The 23246-nt window shown below is 39.5% G+C and overlaps 1 protein-coding gene across 1 annotated transcript in view; it reads right to left on the minus strand.

Annotated features, from left to right (window-relative positions):
* HAPLN1 (hyaluronan and proteoglycan link protein 1) overlaps nucleotides 1–5480 on the minus strand; it is a 64284-nt gene extending 58804 nt beyond the window's left edge. The window contains exon 1 of the mRNA XM_042822973.1: nucleotides 5412–5480. The gene's annotated coding sequence lies outside the window, so the exon portion shown is untranslated. The remainder of the gene's footprint in view (nucleotides 1–5411) is intronic.
* Between the last annotated feature and the right edge of the window lie 17766 nt (nucleotides 5481–23246).

A 23246-nucleotide genomic window follows, 5' to 3' on the forward strand; every position in this document is an offset into this window, starting at 1 on the left:
CATAACAACCAACACATAGACATTTTGGGGTGTTGGCACATATTTATATAAATAATAAAATATTATAATATTTTATTATATTATAATTATATTATATTATATAATTATAATATAATATTATATTATAATATATATATTATTATTATAAAATAATATAAAATATTAGTAAATAGATGAACAGTCATTAAGTTCCTACTGCAAGTTTTGAGAAGATTTTTCTTTTTTATCAATGACAAGTTTTGTCCTACACTGAACTTGTGGTTCTTTGACACAGAGATTTCGCGGGTACAAGCCTTGATTCCTCCACTCCCTGTAAATATGAGCTATTTTTCTTAAAAGGACACTTTACCGACATCAACTAAATATTGAAGTTTATAATAAACACATTTGCAGGCTAGGAGTTTTGTGCACTGCCTTTATTCCCTGAGCCCTATCTGAGTTGCCATTGATTTGTGTGATTTACTGATGTATGTAAAGATTCTTAAATATTGTTTTGCTGGATCAGAATCTAACAGCACAGTGGTATTGTAACCATGCCTTGCATATAAGATCTTCTAAAACAGAAGCACCAAGCACTGATTGCCACTTACTAAAGGAACAATGAATCATCGGTATTGAAATAATTGAGGGTAGTAACCTGTATGGGAAGAACTACAAATGACCAACGACCTGCCATTGTAGGGAAAAAATACTAAAAAAAATAGTAAAAATAAATAAATGGTATTTGCATGAGATGGCAGTTTACTTCACAGCATAATGCACAAACATTTACTGATACAATGCAGATGACATGGCATCCAGACAACATTTGTTTTCTACTGCCTAGATTTCTTCCAAACACATTTATAACCTGTCTCAATTGCCCGTATGTTCTTTGTAAGCTGTATGCATTTGAAGTAATTAGGGAATATTATTAATGGAGAACTGTCTCAAGACAATGGCCTTCTGCTGCTAGACAAATGCCATGATGACATTTTTTGAAGCAGGAGGCATATATCCAGTCACATTCTTCTGGTCTTGTGACTTCATTTCTATAATGCCAGACAATTAATGATGTTTATCCCACCACGGCATCGCATCTGATGTGCCCTGCTCTAGGAAATGTCCTGGGCTATGCGCGACGATGACTCTAGCAGAAAGTGCAGTTCTGGGAGGGATTTCTGCCTTGCAACTCTCTGGATTTGGTTCCCAGTTGCAGCTCCTGTGACTCACAGTACCAAGCCAGGCAGAGTTAAACGAAATGGTAGCTTCCTTATGAAGCATGGCATCAAATCAATCAGGCTATTTGTTGCTGTAGTATTTTACCTTCCAAGGCTTTCATTTGTAGACCGCCTAATTAATGGAAAGGTGGAGCTCCGTTTCGCTTTGGCCATTAACTCATGCATCACACTAGCAATGTCCTATAGCATTATTTTATGTAACTCTTAATAAATGTTTTCAGAGTAGTCAGTGGAGTCTTTATACAGATTACTGCTCTGAGATTTCTTAATGCATCTTTTAAATATTTGTTTTCAGAGCCATTGATCATGTTCAGGATTTCCGCTCTGTTGTACTAATTGAAAAAAAAACAACAACTGAAAAAAAAAAGCATTCTCAAAGCTAAGTAAATGAGAAGGACATGAAAACTGTTTGTTCTGCTAAGTGTGGACTTGCCATTTGATTTATTGTTCAGACAGCGATGAAAATCGGGAAGGAGTGAAGCACAGGGAGCTACATTTTGCCAATTATTTTAATACATCTTTGCCACAGCAGCCATTGTGGCACTTACTTGAGTAATGTAAAATGAGAACAATAGATGTTTCACTTCTTTTAGGTGCCTGGGAGATGACTGTAGCAGGAGCTTTGATGGTGGTGAAATCACATAAGCTGGTCACACAACATAAACAGTTACAAAGTACATCCAGATTGATGTATGCTTGCTTAAAATCTTGTTATTTCACTGGGTCCTTTAGAGTTATGATTATATTATTGACAGCACCTGACAGTAGACAGAATGTCTACTACACAACAAACAGTGCAGTCGACCAAAGGGCAGTTTTCATTTCTCTTTACTATTCCAAGAGTTAAGTGTGTGTGAGGTCCAAAGAAGGTGGAGATAAATGACATGCATAGGAAAAGAAGATGGAGAGGGGTTTTGACCTTTCATTGAGTATCAGAAATAATCTGACATTTGCTTTGTCCATGCCTATCATTGACAACACACTTGAAAACAAAACAAGAGGAAGCTTAACAACAGCACATCCCACATGATAACAGAGTTTTGGAAGGAGTTTTGAAATCCTTACTGCCAAACACAGATTATTCTGCCACAATATTTACAATATTTGTGCAAAAACCTTTTTGCTTCCTCCAATAACAGCTTGGTATGTCAAACTGTTAATTTTCAGATATTTAATACTGAATGATTTAACAACTCTTCATAAACAGATACCAGTGACAAATTACATCAAATAAACCCCAAACTGAATTTTAGCAGATATAACAGGCGGCTAGAAAGAAACTATTGAAAATGTGTTTTTCTTTTTTTTTTCTTTCCTTTAAGTTAGCCGATAGCTTTTCATGGTAAAACTGAATAAAACTAACCACTTAGAATTAAATTGCACTTGGATTAGTTACAGATGTTCAGGATTAAAATACGTATGTATTTGGAAAAACTATTCTCAGTATCCACTAGGTGGCACACAGTGACCGCCTTAAGGTCACCTTATCTCCACAAAACCTCCCATTCATACAGCAGATAAAGAACTGCATTATTAATTTATACCACTGCATCCACTCTACACCTAATATTTGTTTAGCCAGCTGTTTCCTCTAATCCTCCTTAAACGCTATTGATTGAAATCCTGAGTATATTCAGACTTTTTTCCCCAAAGAACATTTTGTAACCTACAAATTACAAGCTACCTTTTCAAGCCCAGTACTGTATCCTACAGTTACTAACAGTGGAGACAGAATGTCTAATACTTCCTCACAAGCAACAGAAGCAGCTTGTAATATGAAAATGATTTTTTTCCCCCCTCAACTGTACTTTTCATTTTTAGGGAGTTTTAAGTAATGAAATACACTGTCAGGTTCACTATGAAATCTAGAAATGCAAAGTATTTTAAATTCCAAGGGTAGTTTAACCACTGCTTCAGTGCAACAGCAAATCAAAAGCTGTTGAAAAAGAAATTATTAATTTCAATACTCACTCTTTAATCCTTGCACAAAAATGGAAAACTTTCAGTACATTTAAGTCTGAGTAATTACAAAGTCACCCTTCCCTTGAAGACCTCAATCACTTTTTAAGCTTGGTCAATATTATTTCCTGTCTTTTACTGAGGGGCTGGGAGGTTAAGTGACTTGATTAACTAAATATTGATACCAGCTCTTTTGGCTTCATACTGTGACCAACAGTGAACAACTATATTTCATTTGCTCACATTTCAGCATAAAATCAGAGACTGACGAGTTCTCAGTGCAGCAGACAATGCTTTTCTTGCTCTTTCACAAATTATAAAAACAAAGGTGCACTGCAGCATGACAGAATCACCACCCTTTTCTGAAGTCTCTCTCCCAGAACCCCAAACCTTTGTACTACCATAATTACTCTTCCTGTTTTTTAGAAGTTGCTAGTTGTTTTAGCCTTACTGACTGAAAATGAGAGGAAACTGAACATTAGGCTCATAAAGAAAGTGTGCTTTACCGTGAATTACACTGGCAGTCATGTCTCTGAATAGGACACTGCTATAGATAACACTTCTTCATAATGACATGGACGTTTTTCTCTTTCTCATTAGAATGTTCTTGAAGGTTATTAGAAAAACTGGCCTTCTGGCACATTTTCAGAGCAGGCCAGAAGTGTCTTGATTATTACCTTCACAGATTTATTATTCAACTCGGAAGATCTGCTCTTTAACAAACAAATTTTTTCTTTTTGCTTTGACTGCTGTGTTTAAAACATCACAAATTAACTTTTTTCTTTCTTTTCCTTTCTGCTTTTATTTCTTCTTTCAAATTTCTCTTTTGTGCTTGTTAGTAACTTTAATACAGGTAAGTATACACAGGTTAGGTTCTCAGCACATTCAGAGCAACTCCACTTAGCTGTCCTCTACAGGAGTTGAAGGTCTGCCACCAAAAGATATGAGAAACCAAGGAAGCATGAGCTGTCTTTGTAGCACAAGGATTTGGCATTCTGTGTGACACTCGTTGGTGCGAGAATGTTAACTACTGGTTGTCTCTGGAGGAGGAACTGGTAATCATTTTCCTGTTTATGGTGCATTTCTCTATATTCTATAAATGCTCAATCTTCAGAAAGCGTTTACTCAGCGGGGGTGTATTGGTTATACAGACTTCTTGCACCTATGCTTTCAGCTGCCATGTTTCTTAACATTTTCCTAAAAAAAACCCAATAGGTCTCTTTCTGTATTTAAACACTAGAATAGTCTTCCTAATCATTAACACAAACTCATCATTGTCAGTAATTCATAGGATTCTCCTGTACACAGCCAATTTTCCAGAGCCTCCAGCAGGAGTTATATCAATTCATGACATCACAAAACATATAGGGAAATATATTCTGATCTGAAAGATCCAAACAGTAATTAAACTTCTTTTCTAATGATAACAACAGATCTCTTTAATTTAAACCTGTAAATGCATTCTATCTAAATGTGCCACACAAGCTGTCATGCTATGAAAAACATTTTGATTGACTCCTTTACAGGTATTTGATCAAGAAGCAAACAAACAGGCAGTGAGAGGATAAAGTTATCATAGTGATTGACCAGCTAACTTGTAGATAGCTACACATTCATAATGTGTAGCTATGTCTCTGCCATCCAATCCATATGAATGAGTCGAGATACAGAAACCTGTGCCAAATGTTGCTCAGGCTTTTCTCTGATAAAAAATAATAATAATCAATAAATAGACAAATACGACTTCAGCATGTAATTTATCACATCTTATCAAAATCTTTCTCCTTCCAAATGGAAAGTCTGCACTTTACACAAATCCACTTCCAGCCATTGAGATTCTTGTTCAGTTCAGCGTCCTCCTGTTCTTGCATTCTAAAAACTTCTAAAAGCATCTAACAGGGAGGAGAAATTCTACAAGAAAGACAAATCTCTGTGAAATGTATAATCCCACAGGAGGAAGCTGTAGAGCAGAAGTATACAACTTTTGTATTTCAGAATCTGCAGTTGCAATATGATCTCTCCTTTGGTAACACAGAGCACTTAAACACACCGAACTTAGTCAGTTTCAATTCGTCTTTCACCCTCTCCCCCCCTTAGCTGCCAAACAAGATTGCTTCAAAGTCCTTTCACTACAGCCCTGCAGCTGATGCTATAGTTGCTTACTGCATCCCCATCTGACTCAAAGCAATAAAGGAGCAAAAACCTTTCCCCAAAGTTTGATTATTTCTTTACCTTGTGTGGAGCTCCCGAGTCAAGATGCTCTCAGAACTCTCCAACAGTTTGAAACAGGACAGCGAAGTGCAGAGGAAGTTTATGGTGCTCACCTTAAGTTGGCGTGTGCGTGTGTGTGCCTATGTCCCGAGTGTCTCTTTGTGGCTCTGGGTGGCAGAGGACCTGATTCAGGGAAAAGAGAGCCACTTTCTCACCGAGAGGAAAAGAAAAGCAACACGTCATAAGTTAAGTACGCCTCCAAGATGTCTTAATTACAGCTCAACGTGCTTTCCATTCAAACCCCAGGAATGAGAGGAAAAAATAAACCCACACACGCGGTCTGTCTCACTCACTCACACACAGAGTGTCCCAGCACGCTGCCCTGTCCTGCTAGGTCCCTGCCCCAGCCTCCTTGTCCCCCAGCTTCTGCCCTCCCAGAGCTGCACCTAAAAAAGCTCTGCATTGCATACCAGATCCAAGCTAAAAAAAAAAAAAAAAAAAGTTTTCCTCATGAAGGGATCATTGAATTTAGGGTGTGGGACACCCTGAGAAACGTGATACTTCTGACCACTTGCCTCTTCTCGCTTGCAACCGCCCCCCTCTTATTTGCCCCCACCCTGCCATTAGCTCCAAGGGTGGGAACGTGGTGGTTTCAGACAGGGGAGAAAGTGATGCATGAAAGGCGGGGGTGTGCAGGGGTAGAAACAGCTGGACCTGACAGGATCCCCTTGTGCTTTTGTTTTACCTCAACTTCCAATTGAGCTATTAATCCAAGAACATTGTCCAGCTTCTCTCATCACACCCCAATTACAGAGTGTGCCTTGCTCACCGAACTAGCACCACACAGCCCTCAATTTCAGCAGCTTCTGTCCCTGAGTATCTCTTAACACCACCTCAAGTTAAACTGGTCCTCCATCACTAAAAACCTACGGATTGGGGTGCATTTCACATCAGGAGACACAGAGCATTCCAAAACATTCAGCTAAAATATAAACAGCATTTGCCTGGAACCCCCTAAATCACATAGCATGCAAAGTGAACACATTAAACTTAGTCTCTTAAAACTACAGACAAAGCTGCTGTAGTTGCTTTGTTGCTAAATGTGATCATAATAATTATAAAAAAGACCAGCCCTGCACCCCCCCCAAAACAAACAAACAAACAAGCAAACAAACAAAAAAACAGTCTTGGTGCCTTGGTGATGTACTAATGTGTGGCAAATTGGGACACAAATAATGTTATCTATATTGAATACAAATGTTGCAGCTTTTTGTTTTGTTTGAAAAAAATACACTTCTTGATGCTTGATCCTCCAACAAGAAGTAAAAAATTTATGTACAATTTCTCAACTTCTAAATTCTGCTAGATTAGAAAACCCAGGTAACCCAGGCAACTTGGTCTTGCAGATTCATTTCATCCCATTCTCCTTCTTTCACAAATGCTAAATGGAAGCATGTAGCTGTGTTACATCCACTGCAAGTCTCTAACATCATTTTTCAGCCCGGACCCTGCTAGGCTTTTATCATTGTGGGTGTCAAACTCTCAGCCTGCACCATCAAAAGAGGCTGCAGCTCATCAATCCTCCCTGATCAGGAAATGCCAGAGCCTGCACATCCTGGTGCAAAAACACTCCTGACGCCGCTGGTTCTACCAGAGTCACCACACAGGGGTCAACCACTGCTGTGTCTAATCAGTGACTTCACAGTGGATCTCATTTAAAAAAAATAACAAAAAAGGAAAAAAAAAAAAAAAAAACAGGAAAAAAAAGGAATTCTGCCTAGATATATGAAGGCAGTTATGCATAGCTATTGGTGAGTCATTTCAGTACTTAAATGGGGCTTACAAATGAGATGGAAGGCAACTGCAGATAGTGTTAGTACAAGGGGGAGTGGCTTTAAACTAAAAGGATGGAGATTTAGATTAGGGGAGATGAGGATGAAATGCTTCGCTCAGAGGGTGGTGAGGCCCTGGCACAGCTGCCGGCAGAGCTGTGGTGCCCCATCCCTGGAGGCACTCAGGGTGGGGCTCTGGGCAGCCCGAGCTGGGGGTGCAACCTGCCCGTGGCAGGGCTTGGAGCTGGCGGGCTTTAAGCTCTCTCCCAACCCCAAGCCATTCTGTGATTCCGTGATAACAGTAACACACGTTCACACGGCAAGGCTAAGAGCTGTCGCGACCGGGCTGCCCCGGAGCCCTTCGCCTCGTGCCGGACAGGAGGCCCTGACGCAGCCGGGCTGGCGGAAAGCACGGCGGAGAGCTCCCTCACACACCGGCCCTGAGGCGGACCCGGGCCGCGCCGCCCGAACAAAGAGACGTTTCTTCGCGGCTGCAGGCGGCCGCACCGCCCCGCTGCTCCCCGCCTCCTGCCAGCGGCCTCCGCCGGGGAGGAAGCGGCCTCATATTTCAATAACAGAGGGGGCTTTGATGGGGCACGGAAAGAAAACACACCCCCGACAACAGGGCGAAGGAGGGAGAGGCAAGGCGAGAGGCGGTGCGGTGCGTAGTCTTCCCTCCCCTTCGCGGAGGGATTCGGGGTTAGCGGCTCGGTAGTTGGGCGGTGTGGAGCCGTCTGGGCTCACTCCGTCCCAGCTTTCCCTGCAGGTGTGGCCCGCTTTCCGTGGTTGGTGGTGGAAGCGCGGAGGTAGTGAGTCGCAGTGCGCATTGCTGAGTTTTACCGCTGTTCCTGCGGATGTGCTCACTTCTAGCCCTTCTCATTTGGTTGTTCGTTGTTGTTTTTTTTCTTCTGCAGTACACAACAACATGAAAGGCCTTTTATTTATTTATTTTTCTCCTTATTTCTCTCCACTTTTTCTTCCTCGTGTTAATAAACAGAATACTTACAAATTTAAAAAGGCCATGCCAGTTGCAGCACTGAAAGGGCTGAAGAAATAAATATGTGGGGAAAGCCACGGCATGTGTTCGTAGTGATGTTTCTTTTCAAATACCAGGGATTTTCAGAGTGATGCTTAGTAAGCTCCAGCTGAAGAGCAGTTCCACACCCAGGTCATCGCTCTATGCATTCATTGCCCTTGGGAAACATAAGTAACTACAGGATTGTGTCTATAATGCTCATGAAGGATGTTACATTTGCTTTCTTCTAAGCATAGTTTAGATTTTTTTCCCCCACTAATATCTGATCATGAAAGCATGCACAGTGAAAGCTATTTACTTTAACCTAGCCCAGATAAGATGAACGGATGTTATGTTTGCCCTTACCTTGGAGCAGTGTAATGACAGGCAACTTCATAGTCCTACTGATTATTTTTCATAGCATCTCAGATCACATCAATAACTTTAAAAAACGTTCAATACCATTGTTCCAAAGATCTTGATATATATATATATATTTTTAAGTATATATGCAAGGGTGGTATTTTTTGCAAAAGCAAATACTCAAATTCACAGGGCTGTTTTAGAAAATAATTTGGAAATCTCACTGTCACTACTTAAAATTGACTATATTCTAAGATCTGAGAAGACGTACACTGAGAGAATAGCATCTGAAACAAAGACCCCCTGATAAAGCAAAAGAATATGTTAGGAAGGGTTTCAGGTTTTTATTTTGGTTTGCCTTGTCAAACAAATTCATCATTTCATAAGCTTCCTCGATTTTGGGCTGAGGAATTCTTGAGTTACCCACTCTCAAGGTATATGAAACTCATACCATCCTGAAGTTAATGTTACACATTTTCAGTCACTGTATTTCATGTGTTCATTTTTGGGGAGCATATATAAAAATTAGACCTCCTCGGTTTTGGGATATAATCTATTTAGAATTTGCCCCCAAAGGATCAGAGATTAGCACCTAGTGCCAGGTGCATATCAGTAATTAATTTCCTTCAAGAAGATTGTTGTCCCACAATAAATGCTTTGTCTCTTCTTCAGCTGTTCATGGTTCTTAGTTCTCTTTTATTTACAGACTTCTTCAAAATTTCTTTGTTATTCTTATTATATATATCTTCCTGGTCAGTAAGGGGTTTGCTAAATGATGCCAGTCCTGAAGGCTCATCAGACACTGCCACTCTCATACTTTCCCTTAGTTCTGTTCACTGCCATTCATTGTTATTTTAGTTTGCAGTCATTCAGTCACCTTCCAGTTCATGTGATAGTGATCTTTCACTAGTCAGTCTTAATAACTGTGAATCATAGTACTGAAGAATAATAAACAGTGAGCTGAAACTCCAGGGCTCTGCCAATGAATGCTATGCAGAAATATTCAGTGGAGTAACCTGACAAGGTTTACGTGATCTTTATGTGCTTAAAAAAAAAAAAAAAAAAAAAAAAAAAAAGCATTCCCTTTACCTTATCTATTGTCCTCAATTTTTACTGAGTTCAACGTTAGCTGTTGCAACTTTTCACTTAACACTGATTATCTTTTGATGATATATTCACATGAAGTGGTATGTTCTTTTAACACAGAAAAAGAGAAAACTGCTAAGAAGTCAACTTGACAGCAGAAATGAAGCACACTTGATCCCACCGTGGAAGAAGACATGAGGTAAAAGCTAATATTACAGTGAAAAATGTAGGTTATGCATTTCTTCTGTTCGGAAAATTCAGCAGGATGGACACGATGACTCACCAGTATGAAGCTGCATAAAGGAAAAAAGCAGAAGAACGGCTCATTTTAAGATAAATCCTACATGTTATCAAAAATTATTATTGAAAAAAGTAATAATTAAAGACAAATACAGACATGGGGAGAAATCAAGCAACATGCATACAAAATTTAAAAATCTAAGCAAAAGCCAGTATAGTAAATCATTAGTTTTCTACACTGTCTGAAATGAAAGGAAATATTTTCATGCCAGCTGAACAGCCTGCTTTCCGTTTGAGATTATTTATAGTTATAGTGTCTTTCTTTTCAAAAATTGTGCTTTTTACAGTATGAGGTTGTTTCCTTCAAAGTAATTGTCGAATTTTAACGAAACTAAGGTTTGAACATTCATAGTTGTTTAACAATTGTAGCTACATAATCTTTTACAATATTCTTATTTCCACTGATTAAGAAATTGAGCACCAAAAGAGGTTCACAAAAAAAACCCAAAAAAAACCAAAAAACCAACCAAACAAAAAACAGATTATATCACTTTCAAAATTAATTTCTCTGGAGATTGAGGCAGAAGCTTCATGAAAGGAATTCGCATGGTCTTCATTTTGCCTGATAATATCAAGAGAGTCATTTTCACATAAGTACACTTTTGACTGAGCACTCATCAGAAAATCTTTACACATTTCCCTCTAGAATATTCATTGATCTTTTCTTCTGATCTGTGTTATCTTTGCCTTGGAATCCAATTGGTCTTGTTACAAATTTGAGCCAGCTCTAGGCCTTTATGAGAAATATTTTAATGTTTATACTGTGTCTCACAAGTAGCTGTGCCTCTTCAGCACACTACAGAAGTTGCATTTGTTTGATCTTCTGTGATCTCCTTTTGTCTTGTTCTTAATTATTTCTGTTTTCCTTGAAGACACTGAAGATGAATTGGTGAGATGGAAATAGACCGTGATCAAGAAGCAAAAAAGGCAGAGAGGAAAGAAGGAACTCGGGGGAAGACCTTATAATATTTGTAAGCAGAACTGAAACCTTTTCTTATCATTAGGCAGCTTAGCAAGTAAAATGCTTTGCAATTGCACCATAGCTCTTGTAGACCTCCAAGTGTTAGTGCATTGCACAAGCCTGAAGGAAACAAATTTCATTTAGATTGAAGAAGAACAATACATAAAATACATCTTGGGAAGTAATAAGAAAAATGTCTGAACAAATCTTAGGACTGCAAATTCAGTAGTAGATAAGAAATTCTTTAAGCCACGAAATTTGATACGAAGTGTTTCAGGTGGCCGTTCAGATTAAAAATCATCAGTTCCTATACATTGCTAGCTTTGATTTTATCACACCCATTTGTTAAATGTAGCACAGACAGATGCTGTTAGTTGTCTCAGCAATAGTCAGTGAAAATCCATGGTGTGTGAAATGTACAAGGATTGCTCTGAAAGTAATGCCTCCTATTTTAGGACGTTGGCACACAACATGAGAGGTTGGTGTTCGTGGTGTGGAAGTAGAGGCTGAACCTTCCTGCTGATATTCCATTCCATTTTGTTACTTTGTGACAGACAGAAACAGAGAGGAAGTGTGACAAAAGTGTATCTGATGTGGAAGTATGAAGCAAAGGTGCGTCATTTAATTTCTCCATGCAGAAAAAAAAACGCACCCATTGGCATTCATTGATGCCTACTGAACATTTATGGAGACAAACCGGTGGCTGTGAGCACTGTGAAATGGTGGGTTCTGTGTTTCAGGAGTGGTCATGACAATGGGGAAGACAAGCTGCATTCCAGACAGCCATGCAGATCAGTATGGATACAGCATGCAGGCTTTTGTTTGTGGCTGGTGAAAATGCATAACTAGGGGGGGTGACTATGTTAAAAATTAGTTTTTTGTAGCTAATAATTTGCTCAATCAAATAATGTTTTGTGCTCTTTACTTCTATTGTAGGTTCCATGGAAATAAATAGGATGCATTACTTTTGGAGCAACCTACATATCATGACAGAAAGATCTCAGATATTCCACCAGAGATACTAGATAACATTTTTTTGATCCATGTGAACCTTGCTCATATAATGAGAGAAGTGATTTTAGGCAATTCTGATATTCTCAAAACTGGAAGAACTGAAAATTAAGGCAGTTTGCACTCAGTGTTGGACTAATGTCAACAAAATGTTGTGTAGCTGAAGCATCATTCCTGTCTGTGCTGCCACTTTCAAACTATTCAGACAGGAAAAAACACTTTTTATTGCTGAGCTGCCAGGCAGTCCAACCCTCTCTAGCAATAGATTTTCTTTTTTGCTTGCTGTTGCATGTCCTCCAAGATCATCAAAGCTGAAGCCATAAGGAAAAGATTTTATCCATGCTGGTGTCTAGTCCTGACTGTGTCAAGATGCTCTATGTAACTAAAGAATAGGATTGTATTGGTGGAACTGCCACTTTGTTTGTTTTGTTCTGACTTGTGTTTTCTGAGGCTTTTAAAAATTTGGGAAATTGTACTTGACCTCAGATAACAGGATGCCTGTGCCTCTGAAAAATTCAGTATGGAAGGTTTCGGATCATGCAGTACATCTGTGAGCCAGCAGCCATAGCCACTTGGCTGTCGAAGAAGCAGCAGATATTGCCAGCTGCATTTGCCTCTAGTCACTGGGGCAGAAGACCAGCTGCAATCCAGAGGCAGAGAGATGAGCTTTCAAGCTGGCTTGCTCACACTCAAAGGCCAGCTGGCCTTGGAGCATGTAGGATTGAAACTGTATCACACAGTTTTGGGTCAGTTTTTATTTGCACATACCACTGCTTGAGTTTGCAGATGCAGTCTGAGGTTTGGATGGGCGAATGTTTTTATCATCCAAAACTGCACAGGCTCAGATGTCAGCATTTACAAGTTATAGCCAGTAACTGACCCAAACAGTCCTTTTTTGAAGAATGTATGTCTCTCTCTTTCTCTTTTTACTGCTTCCATGTTATGTAAGGAGATACTCTGTAACACTTCACACATGCAAAACCCATCCCTTTTACATTTTATTTAAACAAGAGGCATAAATGACATACCACTTACTCTGGGCAATTATTAACACTTACTCAGATCAGCAGTTCCATTGAAGTGAGAATTCTAATGTGAGTGAAGGAGCATATTGTCTAGTCCAAATTATTTTGCTATTTCAGCTGAATATTTCCTGTAGGTAGATGAGGTAATGTGAACTGTAATGCTGTCAGTGTGTGAGTGGTACACCTCTTACATCTCTGAGCAAGGCAGTTCGTTATTTTTGCTTCCCAGGGGTTGTGAATAAAATTAAAACTTCTGTAAGAACAGATTCTCGAAGGTCCAGCGTGACCTCTTTTCTCATTTTGCCCAATAAGACTTTAAATCAAGTGTAGCAGTTTTCAGCTAATATATTTTGTTTGCTGACAATATGACATTGTTGGTGTTTAGGCTTAAATTCATATTCTGCCAGTAGTTTATTTAATAAGGATCCTCTTGATTGTAGCTTTCCTACTCTAGTAAGAGCTGGGATAATGTCCTAATAAACAAAAAGGACTTTGCTATCACTTTCATATATAGACTTTTAATAAAGTCTATGGGGCCGGATGGCGTGCATCCCAGGGTCCTGAAGGAGCTGGCTGAGGTGGTTGCCGAGCCACTCTCCATCATATTTGAGAAGTCGTGGCTGTCAGGTGAGGTCCCGGATGACTGGAGGAAGGGTCACATCACTCCCATATACAAGAAGGGGAGCAGGGAGGACCTGGGGAACTACAGGTCGGTGAGTCTCACCTCCGTGCCTGGGAAGATCATGGAACAGATCCTCCTGGACAGCATGCTCGATCACATAAAGAATGAGCATGTGATCCGAGACAGCCAGCACGGCTTCACCAAAGGAAGGTCATGCCTAACTAATCTTGTGGCCTTCTATGATGGAGTGACGGCATTGGTGGACAAAAGGAAGGCGACCGATGTCATTTAGCTGGACCTGAGCAAGGCCTTTGACATGGTCCCCCACCACATCCTCATCTCCAAATTGGAGGGAAGTGGATTTGATGGGTGGACGACCCGATGGATAAGCAATTGGTTGAAAGGCCGCAGACAGAGGGTGGTGGTCAATGGCTCCATGTCCAGGTGGAGGCCGGTAACAAGTGGTGTCCCCCAAGGGTCTGTCTTGGGACCGGTGCTCTTTAACATCTTTATCAATGACATCGATGAGGGAATTGAGTGCACCCTCAGCAAGTTTGCTGACGACACCAAGCAGAGTGGTGCGGTTGATATGGTGGAAGGAAGGGATGCCATTCAGAGGGACCTCGACAGGCTGGAAAGCTGGGCTCGGGTGAACCTGATGAGGTTCAACACGGCAAAGTGCAAGGTTTTGCATTTGGGCCGGAAGAACCCCAGGCACCCGTACAGGCTGGGAGGAGTGGTCCTTGAGAGCAGCTCGGCAGAGAGGGACCTGGGGGTCCTGATGGACGAGAGACTGAACATGAGCCAGCAGTGCGCTCTGGCAGCTCGAAAGGCAAATGGGATCCTGGGCTCCATCAGGAGAGGGGTGGTCAGCAGGGACAGGGAGGTGATTGTCCCTCTCTACTCGGCTCTTGTGAGGCCCCATCTGGAGTACTGGGTCCAGGTGTGGAGCCCTCAGTACAAGAAAGACATTGAGATTTTGGAAAGGGTCCAGAGGAGGGCGACTAAGATGATCAGGGAGCTGGAGCACCTCCCCTATGAGGACAGGCTGAGGGAGTTGGGCTTGTTCAGCCTGGAGAAGAGAAGGCTGCGGGGTGACCTCATTGCAGCCTATCAATACCTGAAGGGAACCTACACCCAGGAGGGGAGTAAACTCTTCAGAAGGGCTGACAACAGCAGGACTAGGGGAAATGGATCCAAGTTGAAGGAGGGAAGATTTAGGCTGGATGTTAGGGGGAAGTTCTTTACAAGGAGAGTGGTTAGGCCCTGGAACGGGCTGCCCAGGGAGGTTGTGGATGCCCCGTCCTTGGACGTGTTCAAGGCCAGGTTCGACGGGGTCCTGGGCAACCTGATCTGAATGTGTGTGTTTGGTGGCCCTGCTAGGCAGGGGGGTTGGAACTACATGATCCTTGAGGTCCCTTCCAACCCGGGTGATTCTGTGATTCTGTGATTCATATTTCTTTAAGTACTCCTTGTGATATTTCATAGGGCATGTCTCAAGTGAGAGCTTAATATTTAAAAATGCATATTCTATGAGAAACTATTTGAAAGGGTTTACCACTTGTATATTTCAAAAGGCTTTACTTCCAGTTATGGTACTGAAGTCTACTAATGCTTTTATGTCCGCACTGTTGAAGAGTAGTTACTACAAGTAGTTTGATTGATAGTCAGTGAGCTGGTGAAAGAGAAGAAAGTGGCAACCATTTGTTTTTCTGCTTTAAAGAATTGTCTTGGGGCAGGTTGTATAGGCAAGTGTCCTGAGGTAATAGTATAACAATGACTTGTTGAGCTTTTCAGGGACTTCAGAATCTGCTGCCGTGCACAGGAGTCTGTAGAAGTTATTTGTGTACTGCTGGAAAGTTATAGATTACACGATTCACTACAGAGTACTCACTTTATCTTTTGAGTCTATTAAATCATATTCCGCAGGAAGTTTTCTGTCCCTCTCTTTTGCTATAATGGAATATCCCTTTCTGATAGCAGTTTTTTTACTGGTGCAGGTAGCTCACACAGTATTTTTTGAAAGTGTTGGACTTGAAATTTGTTATTTCAGTGTGCGTGTCCAGGTTTCAGCAGACAGTGTGAATAGCACACCAGTATTTTGATTTTTGCTGAGTGATGGGTGCACGCCCAGGCCACTCAATGGGGAAGGTTCACCACCATTATGGCACAGTGGCCAGGGGGCATAGTGGTCAGAGCCAGGATATCTGGTCTGAATTGGGAAGGGGTTATTCCAAACCACATGACATCATGCAGAAGGTCATAAAGCTCCAAGGAGTTGGGTTGGGCCACTGCTGGAGATTGGTTGTATGTTGATTGATGGACAGTGAGATGTGTCTGTAGCTGTGCATCCATCAGTGGACAGTTGTATGGTTAGCTGGGCATTGGTCAATGGGAGGCGAGCGGTTGTGTTGTGGATATACTGTTATTATCACTCTTTTATTTTTTTTACTCATAGTTTTCCTTCCTAGTAAATAGTTTTTGTCTCAACCCACAAGTTCTGTTTTGTTGCCACTTCACCCTAGTCCAAATGAGGGGGGAAGTGAGCTAACAGCTGTGTGGTGCTGAGCTGCCTTTCATGTTAAACCACAATAACATGTATGCCCACACAGATAATCTGAAAATCCTCTCTGAAAGACTTGGTCATTGTGGCTGAACTAACTAGCAAAAAGAGAAAGCTGGATCTACTTGTTCCTTACTTATTTTTCAAGAAATTGCTACAAAAATAAATAAGTAATAAATAAATAAATAAATAAATTCTAACTTACGATATGACAGTAATATTCTAAAGTGGAAGTGATGTTCACTGCAAATATATAAGTGGAAAAGATAAGGCTGCCAAGAACTCACTCATTTTAAATATTTAGAATTGCACATTTGTATATTGGAATGTATTTTCAACTGGATTTTAAATATTGCAAACTGTTATTTTGTCAGTTGTTGAAGTACTTGATATGGAAAATATTCACTGATTATAAAAATATGACAACTTTGATACTTTTTTTTTTTTTTGGAAGGACTGAGAATCTTTGTAATCAGTATAATAAGAAAATGTTGATTTGACTTTTTGTGTGGAAATTCATCTTCTGAACTTAGCTAGAAACAGTCTTGAAGAGACCAAAGATTTTCCATCTTTTCTTTTCAAGTGAGGATGGTTATTTAAGGCAAACTGCTTAAATAGCAGAAAATCTTATTCACCAGAGATGAAATTAATATCACCTGCCTAAATTCCAAATAATAATCTATGAAACCATTCATAAGAGAATGAGAGGCAAATGTTTTTGGAATGATGAAATTTTACAGTTGTTGGCTATGCCATATTACTAAAAATCATGCCTCGCATAGTAACAGTCTTTTAGTTAACCCAGTATTCCCCATATTTTTGCAACAAATGCAAATGAAAATGCAAATATATCCTTAGCAGTATGAGAGCGTATCTGTTTAAAAAGCTCTTTGTAGAAGCTAAAAGAAGGGAAGCAGAGATAGATGCATGAAAAACAGTAAAAGAAAAATGTATGATGAGAGTTTGCTGGTTATTAGACAGGATGAGTACAAAAGAAGTATCTTTTGTAGATGATTTAAATTAAAATAGCAGTTCGGGATATAACTCTGCAAAATTCTAATCATAGGATCCTTACTCTGATCTATAAAGAGGATGAAGGTATTTGAAAAGGGTTTCCTATCTCCAGAGCTATTGCTCTTTTCAAGTTGAACCACTGGCTGTTTACTACAAACATTGGTCAGCTAACTGGTTGGAAATAGCCAGCTAGGATAAGCTATAATAACTGCTTACATTAAAAAAAAATAAAAAATAAAGACAGTCTTATGCTATTTTATGTCAAATAGCACAGTGAATAATCACAGTGAGGTTTTCATGCTTCACAAATATTTTTCACTCCTAAAATACCTAAGAAGTATTTTTTTTTTTTGTTTTTGATTCACTTATAGTTTTCTAAAATATTTGTATACACACATTTGTGTGCATGTCTTTTTTTTAACCCAACACTCTTTATGTCTTCACAACTGAAGAATTCTTTAAACATTCTGTAGTAAGTAAAAAAACTTATTTAGTCCTTTCCTGTGTTGTAAAGCTAATATTTAGATGAATCTAGCATCTTCTTATCCAGTTCTTTGTGCATTATTTTATATTAGGTAATTCCAACAGAGATTAAATAATGTGTTTTTCAGCCCTCTGAACATTTTTGTGAGCACCTTCACAACAGAAGGGCATAACTGAAGTAATTTGCCAATGAAATTATATTTCTTTCCAGTGGTGGAGAAATTTCCTTGTCACTTAAGATGAGGATGAACAAGGAGGGTAACATTACCTAATTTAAAGTTATTTTATGAATGTCATTTAAATTACATTATTTTCTTTGTATAAGCAGAGGAACCATGCAGATTAAAGCTTTCATGCGATCAGAAGCTCAGTTTGAAAGGAGTAGGTTTCTAGATACTGGATTTAGGATTCTTCTAAAGAAAGAATCTTAAGGAAAAGATGGAGGAAGTTGTTCATTAATTTTTATTTCTGAGACTTAGAAAATTATATTGTTTAACAAAAAGCATATTCAGGAGATTCTAGGTAGCAGCTGGATTATTGAAGCTTATAGGCAGATCAGAATCCAAGCAAGGAAAAAAAATGAGTATTTATACACATCTAAAATTTCTGCATTCCCTGCAGATTAAGGTTGGTATTTCTTTATTAAGAAACAGATTTGTACATCTGCAGAGACTTTTTTTCTTTTACGGTGCAATTTATAAACATATAGAATATGCCAGAAAGTATACGTATCTATTCGTAGGCTTGTGCGGATTCAGAGATTCACAGTACAGTAAGAAGTGTGTTTTGCTGGTAGGTGGAAACCTGAGGATACACAACTGGTGATATGCACCCTAAATAGATGTAATGACATGTTATGCAGAGGGAGCCAGAAGTATCTTTCAGGCTACTTAAATTAGGCAACAGAAAGCCAGAATTTGGTATTGGCTTCTGTGAATTTTATTTTAAGTATCTTTACTGTTGATTTGGACTTGCCTTAACCCTAAGAAAAGTATCCTCTATTTATAAATTTCTGTTAGCTTTTAAGATAGTGGAAGAACTGTTCTTGTTATTTTTAAATGTTTGATAAATATTATTAAACCTAAGTTTATAAAATAGTTGCATTCTTGGTGTTATAGGCTTTCAAGACGAAGAGAACAAGTCGTACAGGATAACTAAGATTAGATGGATATTCACCTTTTTAGTGGGATTTATCTTTCTTGACAGTGCATAGGATCATACTGAGAAAACTGTTGACACCAAGAAATTATTTCACCTAACGACTTCAGCAAGAACAAGGCAAACAGTCTGAATTCATTTTCCAACATGTAGCCTTAATAGTTGAATGCAGTTTTAAAAAAAAAATGTGTCCCATCACGTTTACACATTAGTAATAATAAGAAAAAACATACTGTCTCTGCATTTGTGAAAGTAAATTAAAACTATTCTAAACTGTTCTAAAATTATTTGGCCTTGACAACATTTTGAAACAGAAGAGGGTAGATGAGAACAGTTACCTGTTTTAAAAAGAATCAAAGGAGGCCTTGGTGCTGATACGATTTCCGGATAGGAGTGATATTTCCTTAGTTGGTAAATCTTACCTGAAATTTATATTTCTTAGTGAAAATGTAGATTTTATACATTTATATCGTATATACGTATATATCATATGACTTTATGCTTAATTTCTCTATAGCTCTATGTGTCAGACAGTGTGTGGCAGTTTCCCATTGCATTCCTGTTCCATGACCCTTCTGATGATGTTGGAGTTAGTTCTTATGGTGCACTGAGAAAAACTCAAGAGGAAGTGAAGGTCTCATTGAAAGTTGAAAGTCCTTATTTGCAGTGAATAAAATTAAGGGCTGCATTCTTAACTTGTCTGTGCATTTGAAGGTGTAGTCACATGTCACGGAGTTAACTAGATCAATCTATGTCCGTGACAGGGGCGGCAGGCCTCTGCCCTCCCCCGCCACCCCTCGCCCACAAAAAATGGGAAGGAAGGAAGGGAGGAAAAGAGCAGCGGCAACAATCTATGGAGGAAAACTTATTTTACTATAATATTGGAATACAAAATAACACAATATATACAATTTAATTGAAATTGAGATTAATAAATCAGACAAGATGAGAGAGAGAGTTCCCGGGACCGATTCAAACCTGAAAAGCTTGGAACGGCCAGGAAAGCACCTCCAGCACCCACTGCCAGGCAGCAAGAGAGCGCCCCCCCCCACCCGGAAGGGCCAGATCCCGTGACTGCTGTAATGTACAGGGATAGGTAGCTGGGATTGGGGCAGTGACACTTTAATGCCCCGTACACTACATGATGTTTTGATGTGGAATACTGAAATCCAAAAACAAAAAAACAAAAACAAAAACATAGAACCATGACATCACAGAATCACAGAATGGCCAGGGTTGGAAAGGCCCTCAAGGATCATGAATATCCAACCCCCCTGCCACGTGCAGGGCCACCAACCTCCACGTTTAATGCTAAACCAGGCTGCCCAGGGCCCCATCCAACCTGGCCTTGAACACTTCCAAGGATGGGCATCCACAGCCTCCCTGGGCATCCTATTCCAGCCTGTCACGCTGCAGTGCAGTGGAAATGTTCATTGAGCTAGTGCTTTCCATTAGCAACGAGTGAGAGGTCATGATTAGTTGAAGCAGTCACTGTTAATTAGCAAAAAAACTACTTAAGAATTCTGAATTGTGAAGGTAATTATACTTTGAAGGAGCTCTCTGGTTAGATTTTACAGCAGCTGAACTGTCGCATTCTGTGATTGTGTAGGTAGTGAAGCACTGCACATCTGTCAGTAGCATAGGCATACTCTCTGGGTAGACAATGGGAGAATGTAAGGTTAAACCAGTTGAGTATTTTGTTGAAGAAGTGTGTTATACCAGTGACTGAAATGCTCCCATGTCTTGTGAGAGATTCCAAATCATGGTTAAGCTCCTGCTTTGTTTTGAGCAATAATTAGTGTTAGACAGTAACTTTTCCAAGTTCAGGTATTTGTTTAAATTCACTCTGGAGGGCATGCTGAAAAATAATGGTGAGCAACTGGGCACTATTAAATGTCAGAGTGATTTTCTTGGCATTTCTTCTTCTCTGTTTAGTTTCCCTTAAGTTGCTACTCGTCTTCCTGTGTGGACACATATTCACAGTGAATGTTTGTGGAGTCTTACTGCATCACCAGTCTTAATCTCTCCTAGTCACTCTCCCAGATCTTTTTGCTGTCTGATTTCCTTTCAGTGTGATAAGGTCCTTTTTCTGATGCAGTGCTGATGTTTACCAGGAATAAATGAATTTTTTTTTCAGATTGAATATTACTGGAAATACTGAACATAGGCACATCCTCTGCCACTTTGATAACATTTTTTTTCCTAACGGAATAGAAGCACTTTTTGTATACTGCAGTTTAAAAATGATCTCTAACATTTGCATGGCTTTTCACAGGCATTATCAATGACCTTTTCTGCACTTCCTGGAATCCTGCTTTGCAGTTGCTCAGAATGGTTTTAACACTGGGTCCAATTTTTTCTACATGCTTCACCAGCTGATCCTGCAGTTCTCCAGTTGCCACATATGTGCTGTTGATCTACCTCATGTAGATAACATGAGTTTTAAAAAGTGTTCTAGTTGATTGCCTGTGTCAGAAAATAATTTTCTTGATTGTAAATTACAGAGCAGATGTATTAGCAGTTTTTAATTTTCCTAGTAAATCTGAACCAGTTTTGCTACTTTAAATTAGAGTGTAGGTAAGAAAAGTGAGCAGTGAAGAGTTAAATATGACTTCTAAGACGAGTATCTGGGAAAAAAAAAAAAAAAAAAGTTAAGGTGAATGAAGCCATAATTTGTGCCTTTTTTTTTCTAGCTTACAAAAATAATTTATTCAATGCACACACTTCTTGTACAACTAAGAAAAAAAATGTGTATTAAAATCAACAGGTGAAAATACTTCTTTATCTAAGTAGTGCTGGGTTAGAGGAACCACTTAAATGCTGGACTATTATTTCCTGAGGGACATGATCCTTCATTTGTCTAATCAACGTCTACTGGATATTTTGGAGGGAGAGGGAAAAGGAGGGAGAGGAGTCTTCTCAGGTCTCCTATTGAAACTCCACTGCTCTGAATAAATAATTAAGCCTTCACACCTCGCAGTCAAGTGTTCTCACCACAACTGACACAGCCACTTGTCTGTTCTTGCTAACTACTTGAGTATTTTGTGGAAAAAGGAATCATTACACTGACAGAATAATCACAGAACACATTGATAAATCCAGCTAAATCCATCAACACAGCATGCAGCCAGATATGAATCTGTCTCTGTTTTCCAGTCATATTGGTTATAATTGAGAGAAAAAAAACTTGTCTGACTCACCTAGTATTTGGGTGAGTGATCTGAGTGCTAGTGTTCATGTCGGCAGATGTTTAATTATTTACGCAGCATGGAATTGATATGGCAAGGACAGAGTGCCAGTTAGAGTGCAGTGGTTCATCATGTGCAAGATGGGAGGAACCTGAATTTTTTACCTGCAGCCAAGACTAAAGCACCAGGCAAAGAACTGCTGAGTGATGTGGGAGGTGAAAGTTATTTGAAACAGAGCCTTATTTTTTCAGAAGACTGTGCTAGTTCAGCTTTCACTGAGCACTGGTCTCGATCTCCTTCCCTGCTGCACAAGATATGCTAAATCTGTCAGCCAAGAACTGCTTTCCCAGTCCACTGGGTTTTCCTTGTGATACCCATTGCTGCCTGTCTGCCATCCTGTTCTATGAATCCCAAAGTTGTTGGCTTTGCTGCCTTGTAGGAGCTCTTTCATACACTGATTCAAGGCACATGCTCCTGTTCTAACCAAAGCAAATTACAATAATTATGTCTTTTTTTTCTTTTCTTGAAAATGAAAGCACTTTCAGGCACCTGCTATTTTCAAAGAGTTGACTGTGTTTTGTAACTGCATCTTTTTCTCTTTATGAGATGCTGGAACAGCACCAGAGAGGTTGTGGATGCCGTACTTGGAAGTGTTTAAGGCTAAGTTAGGTGGGGCCCTCGGCAATCAGATCTAATGCTTGATCTAACAATTGGTAACTGTGTCTGTAGCAGGAGAGTTGGAACTTGATCCTTGAGATCCCTTCCAATCCAAGTCGTTGTATGATTCTATGAATCTAGAAGAACCTTATATAGCACCATAAAACTCATGCTATGGTTTCCGTTGCTTTTCCTAATAGCTGGGCTTTAACATATTCAAGATTTACATGAAATGGAATACTTTGTTTTTTTTTCTTTCAACATTAAAAAAAACTTAAAAAAAAATTTAGTTAAAAAAAATTTAGTTGCAGAACTGGCAGCAGTTTAAATGGTTCAGTTCTAGTTTATCTCTGTAGATAGGTAAGGAAGTGATGTCAGTCTAGATTGAACAGATCCTGTGGGAGAATGACTAACCTTGAGATACTAAACATCCAAACTGTAAGTCTATGCAATTAGAACAGCAAAGTGAAATCCTGTTGGTCTTGTGAGGCCAAATGGCATATATGAAAATATTAAACACCTGCTGGCAACATGGTACTGAAATATCAGATAATCCTGGTTCTGATCTCAGCTGAATT

The sequence above is a fragment of the Centrocercus urophasianus genome, unplaced genomic scaffold (assembly GCF_019232065.1).
Source record: "Centrocercus urophasianus isolate 14NV4802_14NV808 unplaced genomic scaffold, USGS_Curo_1.0 seq_21, whole genome shotgun sequence".
Lineage (NCBI taxonomy): Eukaryota > Metazoa > Chordata > Aves > Galliformes > Phasianidae > Centrocercus > Centrocercus urophasianus.